This window comes from Myotis myotis, unplaced genomic scaffold (assembly GCF_014108235.1).
Source record: "Myotis myotis isolate mMyoMyo1 unplaced genomic scaffold, mMyoMyo1.p scaffold_m19_p_1, whole genome shotgun sequence".
Lineage (NCBI taxonomy): Eukaryota > Metazoa > Chordata > Mammalia > Chiroptera > Vespertilionidae > Myotis > Myotis myotis.
Window position 1 is genome coordinate 210,779,877 of NW_023416313.1, and position 19,510 is coordinate 210,799,386.

The 19,510-nt window shown below is 36.1% G+C and overlaps 1 long non-coding RNA gene across 14 annotated transcripts in view; it reads right to left on the reverse strand.

The window, feature by feature from the left end:
* The window catches only part of LOC118658860, a 107,182-nt gene that overhangs the window by 34,930 nt on the left and 52,742 nt on the right, over nucleotides 1-19,510 (reverse strand). For 7 of the 14 annotated variants that reach the window (XR_004968383.1, XR_004968386.1, XR_004968384.1 and 4 more), the window contains 2 exons: nucleotides 6,052-6,175; nucleotides 5,791-5,893 (listed from right to left, as the gene is read on the reverse strand). This is a non-coding gene — a long non-coding RNA (uncharacterized LOC118658860). Of the gene's footprint in view, nucleotides 1-4,253; nucleotides 4,299-4,732; nucleotides 4,880-5,790; nucleotides 5,894-6,051; nucleotides 6,176-19,510 lie in introns of those variants that run through there. The other 7 variants (XR_004968396.1, XR_004968390.1, XR_004968398.1 and 4 more) reach the window with 3 other exon arrangements.

The window sequence follows — 19,510 nt, forward strand, 5'->3', positions numbered from 1 at the left end:
TATTGAATGAAATGAGTTCTCACCCACCTCCTCAATCTCATCCTCACCCCTCTCCCTCTGCCTCTTTATTTATTATATGAAAAAAAAATCATATGCTTATTCTCATGCCAACTCAAATACCATATTTTCTTTGAAGTCTTTTCTAACTTTCCTAAGCAAAGTAATCTCACTCCCTAATCTTCCCATTGCATTTTGTACATAAATATTGCAACACTTATTACATGGTCTTGTTGATTTTAGATCTGTTTCTTTGACTAATTTATGGCTACCCAATGGCATGGTTAGTCCCTTTTATCTCTCTCTCTCTTTTTTTTTTTTTCTTTTAAGTCTTTGGAAACTTGCAACAAGAAAGTACTACACAAATGCTTGTTAGTCTCCTATTTTAGATATTAAAGTCATTTCTTTTCCCAACCACTATTTACTTAAATACTGTCTAATAAAAATGCAGTGACATAAGATGGTTGGTTTTAAACACCATTTTGTGTTAGTGGAACAGTGAAAATGAAGCACTCAGACACTGGGGCACAGTCTTCAGACTTTTAAAAAGTCTGTTCCATGGGATTTCAGGAAATGCTGTAAATGATATATGAGTCAGTCTCCTATTTGATGCCTCTTCTGCTTTTTTCTTCTATGATTACTTCTATCTGGGATGGAAAATTGAAAATATAAGGAAGTAGGAGATCACATAACTTTATTTTGGCATAAAGAGAGAATTTCCTTTTGGGAACAGAATGTTTAAAGGCAATATTTGTGTTTCTTTGTCTCCAATAGGCTAATTCTGCTCTGTACTGACCCACGTGGGGTGACAGACTCCATTACTTGGATATAAGCCATCCGTCCTATGATGATGAGTAGGGAAAGAAAGCAATTAAATAAACAATATCAACTTATATTTAAAGCCTATATTCCAACTTAATTAGAGGAGAAACTTGGTGACATATACTTGAAAGATAATTGAAGAAGCACATAAAGACATTGAAACTATTTTAAGTCAATTAAAGAAATTTATTTGTAAAATTTACTGTTCTCAATAAGCTGGCTCTTAAAAAAGGGAATAAAAATGTGCCAAGTATAATTTTTAAAATTTAAAAATTTAATATGAAAAGGTAATATTATGATTTCAATAAAATGTACTATAATTGTCCTTAAGTTATATCTCAGGTATGATGGCAAAACCATGGTATAGATATTTTCACATCCCTTTTATAACAGCATAGATATATAAGTAGTACAAATTTAAAGAAATCCAAAAGGATTATTGTAATTTTTAACTGTCATTTTGATAAGCTTAAATTGTATTTTATGCAGGATCTAGGTTCTAAAGTGAATAACTTTTTAAAAAATGCTCTTTACTTTTTGTCTAACCTGAGTGTATACATTTGAATTATTTAATAGGAGCTTAAATTAACCTTTTGAATGCAGTAAGTGGGATTGATATCCCTTTAAGGTTTTAATTTAGAAAGAATACACACATATTGATGGAGAAGCAAATAAAAAATAATAGCAATGGATAGAAAATTAACTCAGTTGAAAAAAGTATGTAGAGCATTTTATTTTATAAAGAAAGACAAAGTAATAAGGGAAGTTAAAAAGTTTATTGTATACTATTTCTTCATTAACAAATGGGAGGAAGACAGAATAACAAGGTTTAAACTGAATAAATCACATTTAAATGGGAATAACATTAACGCATGTCCCTGGGCAGAAATACTCACAAATGCCCTCTTGCCCTCCATGAGAATAAAAGTCATTTTGAGGTCATTCCATACTACCTGAATAGATGGAGCATATTTGCTGGAATCAATGCTTCCCAGTGTAGGTAAATTTAAAACTTTGATGTAGTGGATAGCATGCAGGGCCAGGTCAGACAGATTTGCTTACAATGTATCTCTTGCTACTTACTACCCGAGTGAACTCCAGAAAGACACATATTGAATATGTGTCCTTACTATATTTTTAAAAGTTATCTTTATTATTGAAACTATTACAGATGTCCCCCCCCCCACATTGACCCCTTCTAGCCCACACCCATGCCCCTTCCTCAGGCCTTCACCACACTGTTGTCTGTGTCTATGGGCTATGCATATATACATATATTTACTTTGGTTAATCTCTTCCTGTGTCATTATTTTTAACTGTAAAATATGAACAGTAATTCTTTAAAATCGGGGCTTGGTTAAAGATAAAGTGAGATTAAATGAGATATACAATATAAACCATTTCAGATTCTCATAAATCACTAGCCCTCTTCCTAACCCCCTCTGGTATCTCCTGAGACATAAAACTTTAACCATTTAAATTGATTTAGGACCTTTTGTTTCTATCAGAGTAGTAAGATAAAAAAAAATCGCTTTAGAAACAACTGGAAAAGCTAGATAATATGTGAGAAAAATCCGTTTTAAACCATCTGAGGGCTCCTGAGACAGCCAGAGTTTAGAGGTTAAGACCATGGAGCAGAGAAAACTGTAAAGAGATGCGTCCATATTCTTCAACTGTATTTCTCATTGCAGCATTGGTGATTTCGGTGCAGGGCCAATATTTAAGAATCCAGGCACAGTGTAAAGATCCAGCAGACATTCCCTCTATGTTGTTGACGTGGCTTACAGAAAGCAGAAAATTTGAAACATCAAGATATATACCACATGAGTGCCCATTGTTCTGGGGGGAAGGGAACTGTAACAAAGTGTGTAAAGTATCAACTCTTTTTACTTTCTTTTTTTTTCCTGAGGCACTTTGAATTCTTAAGCTTTACAAAGCTAGAGGCTAAGATGTCAACCAAAAAGCCACTGAAAGCACAGTCAGGCTTTCTTCTGTTTCATGCTTAGACTAATTTGTAATTCAGGAACTCCTGGGAAGAAAAAGGTCTTAGTCTACTTCTCAGTCCTTCAACTGAGAAGCCTTGCAGGCTATACCTCAACAGCAATGCATAGTTTAGCCTATATTGAAAGAATGCACCTAGACTCAAATAAATTCAGTGTTCGTTTAAATTCAGGTGATGTTCCCGTATCCCCATTTTGGAGAAGCACACTTCCAAAGAAAGATAGTATTAGTGTCATTCAGAGGTGCTTCACTTTTTGACACATGGAAAGTAGCATCCCATCAAGAATAACCAGGCATATCACAAAATAAAAGGGACCAAGTGGAGAGTGAAAATAAATAAATAAATTTAAAAAATGCAACCCATTTATTACACAGATTTGATGTTATGAAACACAGATTTGAAAGTGTAATTAATACAACCAAAATACAGATGGCAAGATGATATTTCTAAACAAATTAGTCTGAAAGAGCTTTCCTGTAATCTTTCTATGTTGTTTCCTAAATTTATAACAGGCTGACCTTATCCTAACAAATGTATTATTTCAAATATGCTGAGGTTAGAAAATTATGAGAAAACCAGCAAATAAAAATTTGAGAATCATACAATGGAGTACATGAAATTAAGAACTAAATAGATGATGTTCTTAGGAAAACTAAATTACAGTTAGAGGGCTGTCATTAAATGATGCAACGCTTGCCCTGCTGGCATGGGTCAGCAGTTGAGCATGGACATTTAAGCCAGGAAGTCACAGTATGAACCAGTAGGGGGCGTGTAGGAGTCAGTGGAGCAATGATTCTCATCATTGATATTTCTATCCTCCCCCCCACCCCCCGCTTCTTCTCTGCAATCAATCAATCTATATATATATTAAATGGTACAAAGCTTTTCTCTTGGTCACCTACTATGGCTTGTTTCTGTACCTGATTGCTGATTGTCCTTTCAAAACTTCTGAGTTTAAAACAATGCTTGTAAATGTGTAATTGCTTTTTACTTCATATATATAGAAAGTATTACAGATGCATTATATATTTTAAATTTAACTTTGTGTTTTTAAATAATAGAAAACAAAGGTAATCTATCAGTTACTTTGTAAGAGTATACTTAAATTAACCCCAAAGTTAATGGTACCAATGGACAGTATTTGGAATATGTTTAGACATTGGGTACTTTAAAATATGAAATGCAGCCAATATTTCTCTACTCTCATCTGTAATTCTTTTCTTAGAGTTAGTTCAATTTGACACTTAGCATTAACATTTCAGGTTACAAAATATAAATATATGAAAGTAAACATAAACACAAAACAAGAGTTGGTATAAAACGATGTATTCCAAAAATATATCACTGTCAAAAAGAAAGTGCTGGAGGGAGACCTACTGCATGAAATATACAATACATTGCATCATTGTGGAATTTCTTCCAGTTGCATTTCGGTAAAATACTTACTTTATCTTTGCTTCCCACTACTTCTCTTTCCCTAAGAAATGCAAAGCCCTTAATGTTTTTGGTCCTTGTAAAAGTCATGTTTTCCTCTTATATTCTCTGCTTTGCCTCCCTCCAGGAGTCTCTAATTTAGTATAACTTAGTAGGGAACATATACATGAATGTAGGAGCTAACTCTGGAAATGCAGCCAGATCAGTGCTTAAAGCACATGAAAGTGATCAGGTTATGAGATATTCCCCCCCATGATAAATGTCCTTATGGCCTGAAATATCAATGAGATATAAACCACTTCTTTGGATCCTGCTGACTCTCATCTAATGCTTGAAAGACTAAACTTTGCACAGCATTTTCTAGATCTAGAGCAGTAATATTAAAAAGGGATTTGCCTTAATATTTTTAATTACATAATTGATGATTCCCCACTCATTCCATACAAAACATTACTTCTACTAAAAGTTAGAACTTACTGAGTTTACATTTCCTTTTGTTCATTGTAAACATCTTACCAGCAGATACTACTGTCTTAGAAGACGGAGCTTTCATTTGAACCTCATTAACAAGAAAGGACTTAGAACATTCCGTTTGGTAAATAGAAAACTATCGACATCTTCCATCTGGAAAACAAACCAAGGCAGATACTGATTATTTTCAAATGAGTTTCATAAAAGATAGTACATTAGTCAGGGTTATCCAGAGAAATAGAATTTAAAGAACATAGACATAGATATATAGAAAGTTTATTATGTTGGGTTGGCTCCTATGATTATATAGGCTGCTAAGTTCTACAATTTTCCATCTTCACCTGAATGTCCAGGAAAACAAGTATAGTTCTAGTCTCCAAGGCCTGAGAACCAGAAGTGCTAGCTAAAGCAGAAAGCAATTCTGTCTTCCTCTGTCTTTTTGTTCTACTCATGCCCTCAATTGATTGGTTGGTGTCTACTGGAATTGGTGAAGGCAATCTTTATTCAGTCTACCAATTAAAATGCCAATCTCTTTCAGAAACACTCAGCAACACAGCCACAAATTATGTTTTATCATCTACCTGGGCACCCTTTGCATAATCAAGTTGATGCATAAAATTAAACATCATATTCAAAAAGTTTGAAATTTGCTTTTACAATATATATTTTGGGGGGCATGGAGGGATTCAATACTCAAGAGGAAAACTTTCCACAGGATAGTGATAGCTTGAGAGACATGGAAATGAAAGCATCTATAATAATAAAAGTGTAAAATGATAATTAGACCAGGCAGCCAAATGACCTTCTGGATGTCCTTCTGGTTGACCTTCCAGATGACCAAACTATGACACCCAAGGTGGGTGTGATGCAGTTGGTTGGGGGCCCGGCTGTCGCCCCATGATCACCCTGCAGAGGGAGGCGCAGGCCACCGGCCAGCAGGGTGATTGATCAATCAAGGGGCTCCACAATTGCCCCAAAGAGAGAGGATCAGGCCACTGACCAGCAGGCTGCGACAGGTGGGCGGAGCCTCCCTCTGCAAGGGCGATCCATCAAGGAACCCCAGCTGGGTTGATTGATCATGGGATTCCCGGACTGTGAGATGGCACAGGCTGGCTAAGGGACACCCCTCCAGTGGACAGATTTTGTGCACCAGGCCTCTAGTGATATCTATAAAACAACAAATAAAAATGCTACTGAGGTTTTAGGTGGGAGAGGTAGTTATGAAAAATAGCACATCCAAGAATAAAAATAATTCCTTAATGTTTAACCTGGTTGGTATAATTAAAACATTTGAACACAGAGCAAGAACATGTGACAGTGTTTACCTGAAGCAGAAAAGCAGAGGCTGACCTTATCCAAAATGAGTACAAGCAAATATCTCTAGCCTCCTTTTAGATCTTGGTAGGGTTTTGCTTGTTTGTTTGTTTGATACAGGATGCATTCTTGGCACTGCATGAGGTAAGGATAAATTTTAAAATATATAGTTAAAGAATCATATTAAATAAAAAAGCTAAATGTTAAAGGATTAATTCTTGCTTGAAAGAAAAAAAAGCAATTAATTCTTATTTTCTAATTTCTCAGTAAAACTTTTGTCCTTTAAAAGTGGTGTGCCTTTAGATGATCTTAAGGTTAAATAAATCTAATAAGTCATTCATACTGAAATAATAAGTACTGCACATGGTATGTTCATTGCTAATGGGACCAACACTTATTTTGAAATTATTTTTCCAGCTTATTAATACTATCATGTAAAGTTTAGAAAAATATGAGTAGTTATAATTTTGGAATATAACTGATCAAGTCCTGCTAACATAAATCCAAGAGAGTTATCATTGCATATTCAAGGAACTAAATGCTTGACAAAACTTAGTATGTTAATGTAATCTCTTCTTACTTTTCTCCCTTAAATGTTGGTAGATATATTACATCCAAATGACCACAATTTTCTTATTCTTTACCTACTTCCTAGGGGATAGTGCTTGTTAAATATATCATATACATTCTTTTATAAACTTGCATGTTAGATATATTACCAATACCTCTGGGGTGAATAAAAGCTCTGCTGATCAAATGTAAAAATCCACAGCTGCTCTTCCATAGCCCCCAGTTTTCTCATATTTTTTCTGTTATTGTTAAGTCTAATTGTTTGCACATTAGCTTTTAATATAAAACTAGCCAGATACAGAAAAGTAAGACTTAGTAATAATGGTTGGATTTATAAGCCCTTCAAGAGCCAAGGAACTCTATGGCATTCACAGTCCCAAAACTGTGTAAATGTGGATTCTGGGAATGATTGCAGGTCATGTAGCAAGTTGATGGCAAATCTACATGACAATGGCAATTTAAATGTCTATAATGTTTTACAATTCTCTGTTACTTTCCCAAAATTATGTCACTATATTCTCACTATAACTCTAGGAAATAAGTAGTACAAGCATTATATCTTCATCTTTTCTCTTTTTATAGAAGAGTAATTTTGGGAATAGAAGGCCCATAAGACTTTACCAAAATCACAAGGTTAGTAAGAAAATTAACCAGTAGAAAACTTGGGAATAATTTCCTTGAGAATAGTCAGTATTCCTTTCAAATAATTTCTGAATACCACTATGGGTCAAACATTATTTTAAGAATTACTGTAATGACTAAAACAGACTAGATGTCTGTTCCTTTATATTTTAGGGAGGAAGATATATAGTAAACACACTGATAATAGAATATGTATTAATTTTTCTTATAGCAATAAATGTTATAAAAATTAAAATACAGTAATGGGGTAGATTGTGACAGTGACAAAGGTGATAGAACGATCAGGGACAAATTCCCTGCTAAGCTAACAAAGGCATAATGAACTAAATGATGAAAATAAACAAGTGATTGCAAAATTTGTCAGAAGTGCTTCTAGGCAGAGGGAACAGCATTCGTACTGGAGAAGGATGTATTTGATATCAATTGGCCAATGTGGCCTCAGACCACTGAGTTAGTGGGAGAGTAGAAAATATGAGGTCAGAAAGTCTGCAGACAGATGGTTCAGGTAAGTGCTTAGGGTTTATTAAAAAGTGATCGAGAGTCATTGCAGGTTTCAGTAGGAAGGGGTGCATTTAAAGAGGTTGTCTTAACTGCTATTTCACTTTTTTGTCTAAAACATAATTTGCATATCTATAATAATAAAAGCATAATATGCAAATCGACCAAACAGCAGAACGACCATCTAGATGACCATGCTATGACAGCACTGGTGCCGGGCCAGCCAAGGCAGGTGCGAAGTGATTGGTTGGGGGTCGCCATCAACCCACAATCACCCCAAAGAGGGAGGTCCAGGCCACCCTCTGTGGGGCGATCAATTGGAGGGGGTTGGCTCCATGATCGATCAGCCTGCAGAGGGAGGCCCCGTCCACCAGCTGAGGAGTTGATTAATGGGGGGGACTCCACCATCGCCCCAAAGAGGGAGGCCCAGGCCATTTCTGCAGGGCGATTGATTGCGGAGGGAGAGGCTGCGGGCTCCGCGGAACCAGGGAACAGCGGTATGTGGTGGCAGAAGCAAGCAGCTCCAGGCCAAGGCGGGTGCGGGCAGGGTGCAGGGCCCGAGCTGCTGCTGGGGCTGCGAAAGCCTACCCTTACACAAATATCCTGCATCAGGTCTCCAGTTATTTTATAAAATCAAAACACATTGTATTTATTATTTATTATTTATTGAATTTATTGTGGTGACATTGGTTAATAAAATTATATAGGTTTCAGTTATACAATTTACATTACATAATCTGTCTATTGTATTTTGTGTTCACTACCCCAAGTCAACAGTATCATCTTCAGGATCAGTTCTACATTCAAATCTTATCTGCACCTTTATATGCCATGCAAAGTTATAGATTCCATTTTTCATCAGAAACATGGATAAATATTGAGTATCTTAAAAGACTAGTACAACGCATGAATTTATGACATCTCTATCAGACAACTATATATCTATTTTAATGAAGTCCCATTACCAGTTTAGAAAAATTCTGTTAAAATTATGTTTCACCTGCCCTGGCTAGCATTGCTCAGTGGTTAGAGTGTCTGCCTGCACATCAGAGGGTCCTGAGCTTGATTTCCAGTGAAGGGTATCGGGTTGTCTGTTCATCTCCAGCCTTGGTCGGGATTGAGGTGTGTGTTGGAGGCAACCAATCGATGTATCTATCTCAATGATGTTTCTCTCTCTCCTGTCTCTCTTTCTTCTTTGCCTTCCCCCCCTTTCCACTCTTTCTAAAAATCAATGGAAAAATATTATTGGGTGAGGTTTAACAAAACCAAAAAATTATGTTTTACCAGTTAAACTTGCCCAAAATAATATATAATGATTAACTATCCTGAAAGTTTATTTTTTAATATAGATGTACAAAAGTAAACTACACAAAATTTTTCTTTATATTCTGGTCTTTAAACTTTAAATGCAACGAAAAGTTTTATGCTGTAGAAAAGACAAATTTATAGCAGAAGACAATAACATATGGATGCATCCCGAAGAGCAGAGGAAATAACACTTATTACATATGCAAATTGTCCAAGAGAAAATATGGCATTTATTTAGATTGTCAGTAGATTTGGTTATAAACTGATATACACTTGGATGTTTATAAAAGGTTGTTAATAAAGAGCTGGTGAGAGATGATATCAGTGGGAGGTGGCATTTATAAAAGGTTTTAGAAGATAATGGTAAAAGTACTGGACCTAAAATTAGGATTTTTTACAACTTTTAAATGTCAATGAGTATTCTAAACCTTATCCACAATGTTCTGTAAAATACTGGTTCCCTTTCTAAATTTTTCTTCTCTTATAAAAATATGTAAAAATAATCTTCTTTAAAAAAAGAAAAAAGATCACTCCCCAAAATCAATAGCAGCAAAGACAGATATCTTAGAAGATGTATACCATTCTTAAGGTCTAAAATAGTATAGACAAATGCAGATTTATATTGGAAGGTAAAGAGAAGCAATTTTTAGGAGTACAAATATTTATGAGCCCAGATGAGCTAAATTCCATAATGAGAATCATTAATCAAAGAAAAAAAATCCTAGGCTGTATACAAAAGATAACTTTATTTTATATAACTTGTTTCATATAAACTGCATTTCAAAAATATTTTACAGTTAAATTACATAAGACCTTGAACAGTACATCTATATTATGTGTGATATAAATTATAGAAGCATGTAAATACATTGATTTGCAACTAAGTTAAACATTCAACTATAGAGCCAAGAGATAAGGAAGAAGGAAAGTAAGAATTATAGACAAAAGTAGGAAATATAAGGGAGACATTTTGTATACTACCTACAGCTAAAGAAAAGATGCCTAGAAATGCTCAAAGATAGGAAACTGTGGACTGAGGACTGAAAAAAGTAATAATAAAAATGCAGCCCTAACCGGTATGGCTCAGTGGATAGAGTGTCTGCCTGTGGACTGAAAGGTCCCAGGTTCGATTCCGGTCAAGGGCATGTGCCTTGGTTGCGGGCACATTCCCAGTAGGGGGTGTGCAGGAGGCAGCTGATCGATGTTTCTCTCTCATCGATGTTTCTAACTCTCTATCCCTCTTCCTTCCTCTCTGTAAAAAAATCAATAAAATATATTAAAAAAATAATAAAAATGCAAATAATAATAAAAAGAAAATAATAATAGCTTCTAATGATAGGTTTTCAATAATGTACTGGGCAATTCGTGGAAGTTGGTTCAAACTTCAGCACATCCACTTATTATCAAAGACATTGCAATGACAAAGGTCAAAAGATAACATCTCTGCAATTAGATTCACAGATTTGTGGAATAAGAATTCAAACCAGGATGCTGAAACAAATTTGAGGTCTATTGAATTTTGGAGGAATTGTCCGGAATCTCAGTATTTGTGGGGTAAAATCAGGTATTTGAGAATTAATGATTCTACAAAAGATGATGACAGCAGAAGACACAAAACTTGAAGCCAAGGGTTTAAGTGGGACTTCTAAGCATGTGGATTGAAGGTAAAAAAAGAAGAAAAAAAAAGGCTGTTCATTGGGTCTTAATTTTCAATTTTCAGTCAACTGAGAACATAGAAAAAAAGAGAAGAAAATACATAGCCTGATGACAAAAACTGTATCCAAATATTTCCCTAGTTATGTAACTAGACCTGTGGTAGCCTCAATATTATCATTTGAGTAGAAAATATTGGTCATAAGAGGTGTTTGTTTACACTAAATAGGAAGGGAAGGTAGTAGGTTAACTACTAGTCCTGAAAGAATTTAAGGTGGTAAAGTCAAAAGTTCTTTTGGTCAGCAACCTCTCATGACAAGAAAGGAAAACAAACAAACAAACAGTATACCAACCAATCACTATCTACCAAAGAGACAGCAAGCAGAATCATTAATAGTTTACATTCTTTAAACCTAAAGATTGAAGGAACACAAAAGCATTATGAGAAACTGAAGAGCAAACTTTTAGTTTTAATCAAAGCTACACAAGTCAATTCTAATCAATACTACATTTTATCATAACTTTACCTTTTGTTAATAATATTATAATAGGGTTTTTAAAAAGCCATAATGTAAATAACAGTAATTAGCACTTAACCTGCCCCTTTTACCTTAGGGGGGGCGGGGTATCTAAAGAGGACTTGTGTTTTTGACACCCCAAAATTAAAAAGTCACCAGGGCTAATTAGACATTCAGAATAATTTCATACTGCTACTCTATTTATTATTTTGCTGACTGAGTACAGTCAATGGAGCTAAATCATATGATCTCTAGTCTACTCTGGTATCACTGCATGGGAAAAAAACCCACAGAAGTCCAATCACATGGATTGCTCCCCTGCATTTATCATTCCGCCAAAGGGTTAGAATTACTAGTATTTAGTAAAGGTACTGCAACAGGAATCTAAGGTTGCTGTAGAGGATAAAATTTAAAGGCTGTCATATGACCTTTTTATGGTCTGGGAAATCAATTATTCAGACTGAGGCAACTGCAACATTTAGACAAAGAAGTGAGATTAAAAACAAACAAACAAAACCTACCAACTAACCAGAAAAAAAACACTTAAACTGAGGTTTAAAACCAAAATTTTTTAAGTGGACTTAATGTTAACAAAATCAGCCTACAGAATCAGTTAAGCAGCCTACAGAATCAGTTAGAACATAAATTTATTTTAAATAAAAAGTAAGTATATAAAACTCAATAATAAACACATTCTAATAAACTCATAATACAGAGAGGCACATACTAGGTGAAATAAACTTTAGCTTGAACACAGTGGGGAGAGAAGTGGTGAATTTCAAGAAATTGTTTGCTGTACCTGTTACCATTATAACTAGCTAACGAATATTAATAACTAGAGACCCAGTGCACGAATTCATGTTCGGTGGGATCCGGCTGGCCTGGCCCCAATTGGGGAGGATTGGGGCCAGGCCTGTCAAGAGGAGGAGATAGTGGGAGGTTGGCTGGCTGGCCCACCCCAATCAGAGCCCAATCAGGGTTGGGATGGAAGTGGAGAGGGGCCATGGGCAATTGGCTGGTGGGCCCTGACCCCAATTGGGGTGGGGGGGCTATTTTGGGGGTGAGTGGCTGGGAAAGGGGCCATGGGAGGTTGGCCAGCCAGCCCCACCCCCAATTGGGGGGGGGGGCAATCAGAGGTGCAGCGACTGGGGGGAGGGGCCATGGGAGGTTGGCCGGCCAGCCCCAACCCCTAGTCATGCCTGTTCACTGGCCACAGTGGGCGTCATAGCAGCGACCGGTCATTCTGGTGTTACTGCGTTATGGTGGCTGACTTTTTATATAGAGAGATAATAAGAAAGGAAAGGGAAGGCCAGACATTATAAGCATTGTCATCTGGGCAGCTTTACCAGGAAGCTGCAATTTCATGCTCCATAGGGAACCAATGGTCCATTCCCTGAAAATCACTGGGGGAAGGGATCCAACAAAGAGAGAAATAGATGCATGTGCAGTGAAGTCAGGGTGACATAGGGAAGGTGTTTCTCTGTCATTCTAAGTTGGGAACAAAGGTAATTGTCTAGGGCAGCCGTGGGCAAACTATGGCCCGCGGCCGGATCCGGCCTGTTTGAAATGAATAAAACTAAAAAAAAAAAAAAAGAAGACCGTACCCTTTTATGTAATGATGTTTACTTTGAATTTATATTAGTTCACACAAACACTCCATCCATGCTTTTGTTCCGGCCCTCCGGTCCAGTTTAAGAACCCATTGTGGCCCTTGAGTCAAAAAGTTTGCCCACCCCTGGCTAGGGGGTGGAGCCACTGCAAGCATGGGGAATCTTGGAAGGGTAAAATCCCCAAGACAAAGAATTCTTTCTTCCTTCCTTCCTTTCTTTCTTTCTTTCTTTCTTTCTTTCTTTCTTTCTTTCTTTCTTTCTTTCTTTCTTTCTTTCTTTCTTTCTTTCTTTCTTTCTTCCTTCCTTCCTTCCTTCCTTCCTTCCTTCCTTCCTTTCTTTCTTTCTTTCTTTCTTTCTTTCTTTCTTTCTTTCTTTCTTTCTTTCTGCGTGTGCTCCTGAAATATTCTTGTGGTCATCTATACCAGATTTGTCATTTCTAAATTGCCTTTACAGTATTTTTTAAAGTATAAAGTGCTGTCTTCGAATTTTGAAATTACTTAGAAAATTATCTAGCTTTAGTCCCCTCTTGAATGTGTACCCATGGGACCAAAGAGGGCATGTAATTTCAATGTTAGAAATAATCTTTTGGCTCTAGCTGGTTTGTCTCAGTGGATAAGTGCATCAGGTTTTATGTTCAATTCCGATCAAGAGCATGTACCTTGGTTGCAGGTTCCCTGGTCCTGGTCAGGGTGCGTGCAGGAGGCAACCAATCAATGTGTCTCTTTCAAATCAATGTTTCTCTCTGTCTCTTCCCCTCCCTTTCACTCTCTCTAAAAATCAATGGAAAAATATTTTTGGGTGAGGATTAACAACCACTACAAAAAAGTCTTTGTTTTTCTTTTTAATTTAAGTTATGTTCTCTAGCCGAAACCGGTTTGGCTCAGTGAATAGAGCGTCGGTCTGCGGACTGAAAGGTCCCAGGTTCGATTCCGGTCAGGGGCATGTACCTTGGTTGTGGGCACATCCCTCGTGGGAGATGTGCAGGAGGCAGCTGATCGATGTTTCTCTCTCATTGATGTCTATCTCTCTATCTCTCTCCCTTCCTCTCTGTAAAAATCAATAAAATATATTTAAAAAAAATAAGTTATGTTCTCTTAATTTTTTAAAAGAAAAATTATGTGCTATATACATAAATAAAATTGACATTTTACTAAGCATCTGCTATGTGCTATAATAATCAATGTTGAGTTCCAAAGCAATATTTAGGTAGATATTATTATCCTTATCATATACTTCATTCAGTAAATTGAAACATAAATCCAGTAACTTAATAAATAGCATAGGATAAATGGCAGCATAAGAATTCAAACCTGAAATTGACTATTTCAGTGCTGATTACACCGTTACAAATCTTTTTGATAATGGCTTAAAAATTATTTCCGGATATGGCAAAAAAAAATTTAAAAAAAGAAAAAAACTAGCATTCTGAAAAAATAAACAAAAACCTTCCTTAAGTATCATTTACTACCATATATATGAACCCTTCTCAGAATTACTTCTTTAAGTAGTCATTTATCTAGTGGTCTACACTTATTAATATTTTATTTACTCTTCAACCTACTTCAAATTGCCTGCATTACCTAACACTCTATTAAAAAATTTCTTGAATGTCTATGTTCAAATGCAATGGATAATTCTTGGTCTTCATTTACAATTTCCCATATTTTGAACATTCTTTGTTCTCCAGTTATATGATACCACATTTTGCCTCATTTATTTTCTTAGCAACTTCTTTTATTTTCACAAAAACAAATGTTGCTTTCTTCACCAAAACTTTAGACATTTGATGACTCAGGCTTCAGACCTACAGATTATATTTCTATTTATACTATTTCCCTGGGTGAACTCATCCAGTGCTAGAAATTTAAAAACTCTTTATAAACCAATCACCAGAAATTTACATCTCTGGTATCCAAACATCATCTTTGGATACCAGACTGGAGTACCCAATTACTTGCTTGATATTGCTACTTAAATAATAATAGACATCTTAAAATGCACTTGACCCCAAAGCAATGCAGAATTCATTATTGATCAGTGTTCTCTATAAATGTAAAATCTACCATTTTATTTTTTCAGTTGTGCAAGCCCCAAACTCAGGAGTCTTCCTTAATGTTATTCTTTCCTTCATCCCTCATACCCAAGTTGTCAAGAAATCATGTTAATTTTTATTTTCATGCCAGGGTCCAACCCCAGCAGGTCCAGGGGTTCCCAAAGGCGTAGACGGAGTCGGCGAAGAAGGAAGGACACGGAGACAGTGTTCAGTTGATCAGCAGCCTAGCCAGGATCTCCAGCCAAGTTCTGGTCTGGATCTCCAGAGAGGTTCTGCTGTTTATTGTCTTGTTACATCCGAATTTATACCAGTTGATTTTAAGCCTGTCAATTTCTATTACAAAGGTTAGGGCGTTTCTTATCTCCATTCCAGGGAGTAAAGATTATGTAGCTTAAGCATGATTGTTTGTAGTTAAAGTGATTAACTACCCGCCTGGCACTTAGTTAAGGAGTTTCATCCCCTCCCTAACTTCAGGGGAAAATCCCTACCTGTGGAAACAACCTTTCTCAGAGACCTTGGTTAAAACACATAGTGCCAAGAAGGTGAGCAAACGTATTAAGAACAGTATGCTATATACAGCAGGTCCCTTGAAACATATGCTGTGCAGATGTTTCTATCCTGCAGCGACTGTCAAGCAGCAAGGATGGACCGGCTTCCAGCATTTTCAGAATATATCACAAAACTTTACACTTCATTTTCAGTGCTACTGCCATGTTTTTATTCAAACTCTGATCATATTTGTCCACAATTACTGTAATTGACAGTAATTGGTCCTTCTGTTTTTCTGCTTTATTTTTTAACACTGCTGCAACAGATAACCATAGACTTATGATTTGAAACAACATCCATTAATTAGCTTACAGATCTGTGGGTCAGATGTGCGGGCAGGGCTAAAGTGTCTGTAAAATTGGGTTATTATGTCAAGGCTGTGTGGAAGAATATACTTCTAAGCACATTCAGCTTTACAGAATTCAGTTCCTGGTTGCAGGACTGTTATCCCTGTTTTCTTACTGGCTGTCAGTCATGGGCTGCTTTCAGCTCCTGAAAGACTCATCTGTATCACTTGTCACATGGCCCACTTCATCTTTAATCCAGCAAAAAACTAGTCAAATCCTTCTCATACTTTATATATATGTGTGTGTAAATCACCTTTGTGCGTATGTGGTGAACCAGATAAAACTCTGTTTTTACTTTTTTTTTTTTTTTAGAAAACTCTATTTTTAAAGGGTTCATATAAATAGGTTAGGCTCACCTGGATAACATCCTTATGTCAAAGAGGATTTATTAATAACTTCAATCACAACTGGAAATCTTTGCCATGTGACAGTACAATCACAGTAATAATGACCAAGGGGCAAAGGATATGGGGCCATCTAGATTTTTGCTTACCATTATTCTATTCTTGCCTCTGCACTAAACTATTTGCATAGCCAAAATTATAATTTTTAAATAAAACATATGCACCATTCTCCTGCTTTAAACTCATTGACTCAGTTTTTAATTTATTGTCTCCCAATCATTGTATCCTCTTCCCAACTTCACTTAACCAGTTGATAGCAGTCTGACAGTGACCATTGTTTGTCTTTCAATACTTTGTTCTGGTGGCTGTCTATAATGAGCTGTCTAAATAGTAAGTATAATAGTATAGTAAAAGCCAGGTATTCATTTCAGTAAACACATAGTGATTATTCTCCAAAGCACTGTTCAAAGTCCTATGAAAAGCAGAAAGAGAACATAGATGTGCCTTTCAAGAGTTTAGACTCCAGAATAATGAAGGGAATTAGACATGTCATGAAATAAAAGTTACATCTCAGTTATAAACAGAACCAAGGTCTAGTTTCAGGCAATGGGCATGTCTGTTTACACAGGATGCCTTCTCAGATTTAGCCATTTATTTATTTTTGATTTGTGGTGGTAGAGATTTCTGAAATGATATTTATTAGAGATGTAATAGAATAAGCAAAGTAATATGACTGTGCCCTACTGTTCTCCAAAAAGAAAAATGTCAAATGATCTTACACATCCATTGTAGATAGTCATTTGAAAATGGTGAATCTAATTCTTTGAATATGTTTCTCATAAATGCTATGTAGTCAACAACTGCAGTTAAATAAGATGATACCATAACACATGACATAGTATATATTCATAATTTAAAACATATGTTTTAAGAGTAAGCAGTTATAAAACAAGCTATTCACCTCTTCATTTTAAATAAATAGAACCATTGCCCTGGCCAGGTAGCTTAGTTGGCTAGACCATCATCCCAATCAGCTAAGGTTGAGGGTTCCTTGGTCAGGGTGCATACAAGAAGCAACCAATGGATGCATAAATAAGTGGACAACAAATCCCTTTCTCTCTTCTCTCTCTCTCTCTCTCTCTCTCTCTCTCTCTCTCTCTCTCTCTCTCCTCTCAAAACAAATGAATAAATTTCAAAAATACTAAAATAAATAAAAACTATAATAATTCACGTGTTCATAATTAACAAACAATAATTACTTTTTTGTAAGCCTTTATTATAAGGTCAAGCTACTAAAAATAATAAACAAAACTTGCTGTGTTCAATTTCCTAGCTGTTATATATAATTTCCAATTTTTTTCATTGAATTCAACATAAAATAGGACGAACTCTATTGTGATTGACACTTTTAAATTGAACACAAGAACTACACTTACTCACAAAAGTAGCTCTTAAAACTGATGCTAAATAGATACATGTAATTCAGAGATTTAGTCTTTGAGTGCTTATTCCTCACGGTCATTTCTGTTCATTCTTAAATTAAGGGATAAAAATGTTAGCAAAGTTGGTTCTTGAACATAGTTATTTGAGAGACAAAATTTAGTTTGTATTCATTCCGTAAGTGTCAAGTAAACTTGTTACCATGTACTTCTTTCATGGCCATGAACTTTATCATGAATGTAGGTGCTTCCTTTTAAAGGAAGTGCTATTACTACCATAGTTAAATTCTTTGAAGCCTTCAGAAAATGATTATCATGTGCAGCAAAATGCTTTTGTAATAATGTGTAGTATAATGGAAAAGAGAACCATTGTTCCTAATGAGCTCAGACTACAACATAACCTTCCCCCGATTTGTGCTCTCCTAGTATGTTGGTTTATCCTTATATTAGAAACTAGTGGCCCGGTGCATGAAATTTGTGCATGGGGGAGGGGGTGTACCTCAGCCCGGCCTGCACCTTCTCCAAGCTGGGACCCCTCGAAGGATGTTCTACTGCCGATTTACAGGGATCGGGCCTAAACCGGCAGTAGGACATCCCTCTCGCAATCCAGGACTGCTGTCTCCTAACCGCTCACCCGTCTGCCTGCCTGCCTGATTGCCCCTAACCACTCTCCTGCTGGTCTGCTCGCCCCCAAATGACCCCCCGCTAGCCTGATCACCCCCAACTGCCCCCCTGATGGCCTGCTCACTCCAAACTGCCCCACCCCCACTGTCCTTATCACCTCCAACTGACCCCCACTGATGGCCTGCTTGTCCCCAACTGGGCCCCCTGCTGGTCTGCTTACCCCCAACATCCCCACCCCCCACCAGCCTGATCACCCACAACTGCCCTCCCCTCTTGGCCTCTAACTGCCTCTACCTCGGCCTCCCCACCATGGCTTTGTCCAGAAGAATGTCCAGAAGGTCTCCTGGAAGGTCTCCCAGTCTTATTAGCATATTAGCCTTTTATTAGTATAGATAATTATTATACTATGATTTCATCATTAATTGTTTATATTAAAGTGTAGGTGCAAGAGCCATATTTTGCTTTGATATATAATTTTAGTGCCTTAAAATGCATTGTTGGAGTTTTAGCAGGTACAAAATGAGTGTTTACTGAATGAAACTTTGAATGAAGCACATAATCTTCTAATTTGGAAAAAAGCAAATAATTGAAGCTAGTGTCTCAGTTTCAGCATCTATTAAAGAGGGTAGTTAAATCAGTAAACTTTAACTTAATGTACCTAGAGTTAGACAATTTCATAAAGTCACATAATTTTATTAATTCTCTAGCATTAAATTTGATATTTCTTAATTTTATTTATTCATATTTCTAATGCTCTTGCATTTTGGGTTTTCTCATTATTTCACATACTCAAAAGATTACATCTGTATATTCACAATTGAAAAAGCTTGTCCTTTGTAGGATATTTAGATTATGAAAAAATAAAATGACCAGGGTATTTTCATGAGAAAAGTGATAGGCAGATTGAGAATTTCTATTGTTTTAATGGAAATATCTATAAAAATTCACAGTTTTTTCTATGTTGCTCATAGGGTTGACAGTTTTAAAAAGAAAACAATAATTTAGGGGAGAAATCTTTGTTCTGCATTTTTGAAACCTGAACATAGCATGGAGTCAAATCAATTTCATATTTAAATACCTGTTATTACTCTAATTGTTGACAGGAAGATACAGAACAAACTGCAACATAATAACTTGGTCTATCATTATACTCTCTGAGCTAAATATCTTCATTTGTCTGCTTCCAGAATTCTTCCCAATGAAATTGATAACTAATTTAAGCAGTTACCCTCTTAAGAAATCTCAGTTGCTCCCATTCACTAAAGATTAATTTAAAACTCCTCTGCTAATTTTTAAGTTTTTGTAACTAATGCTT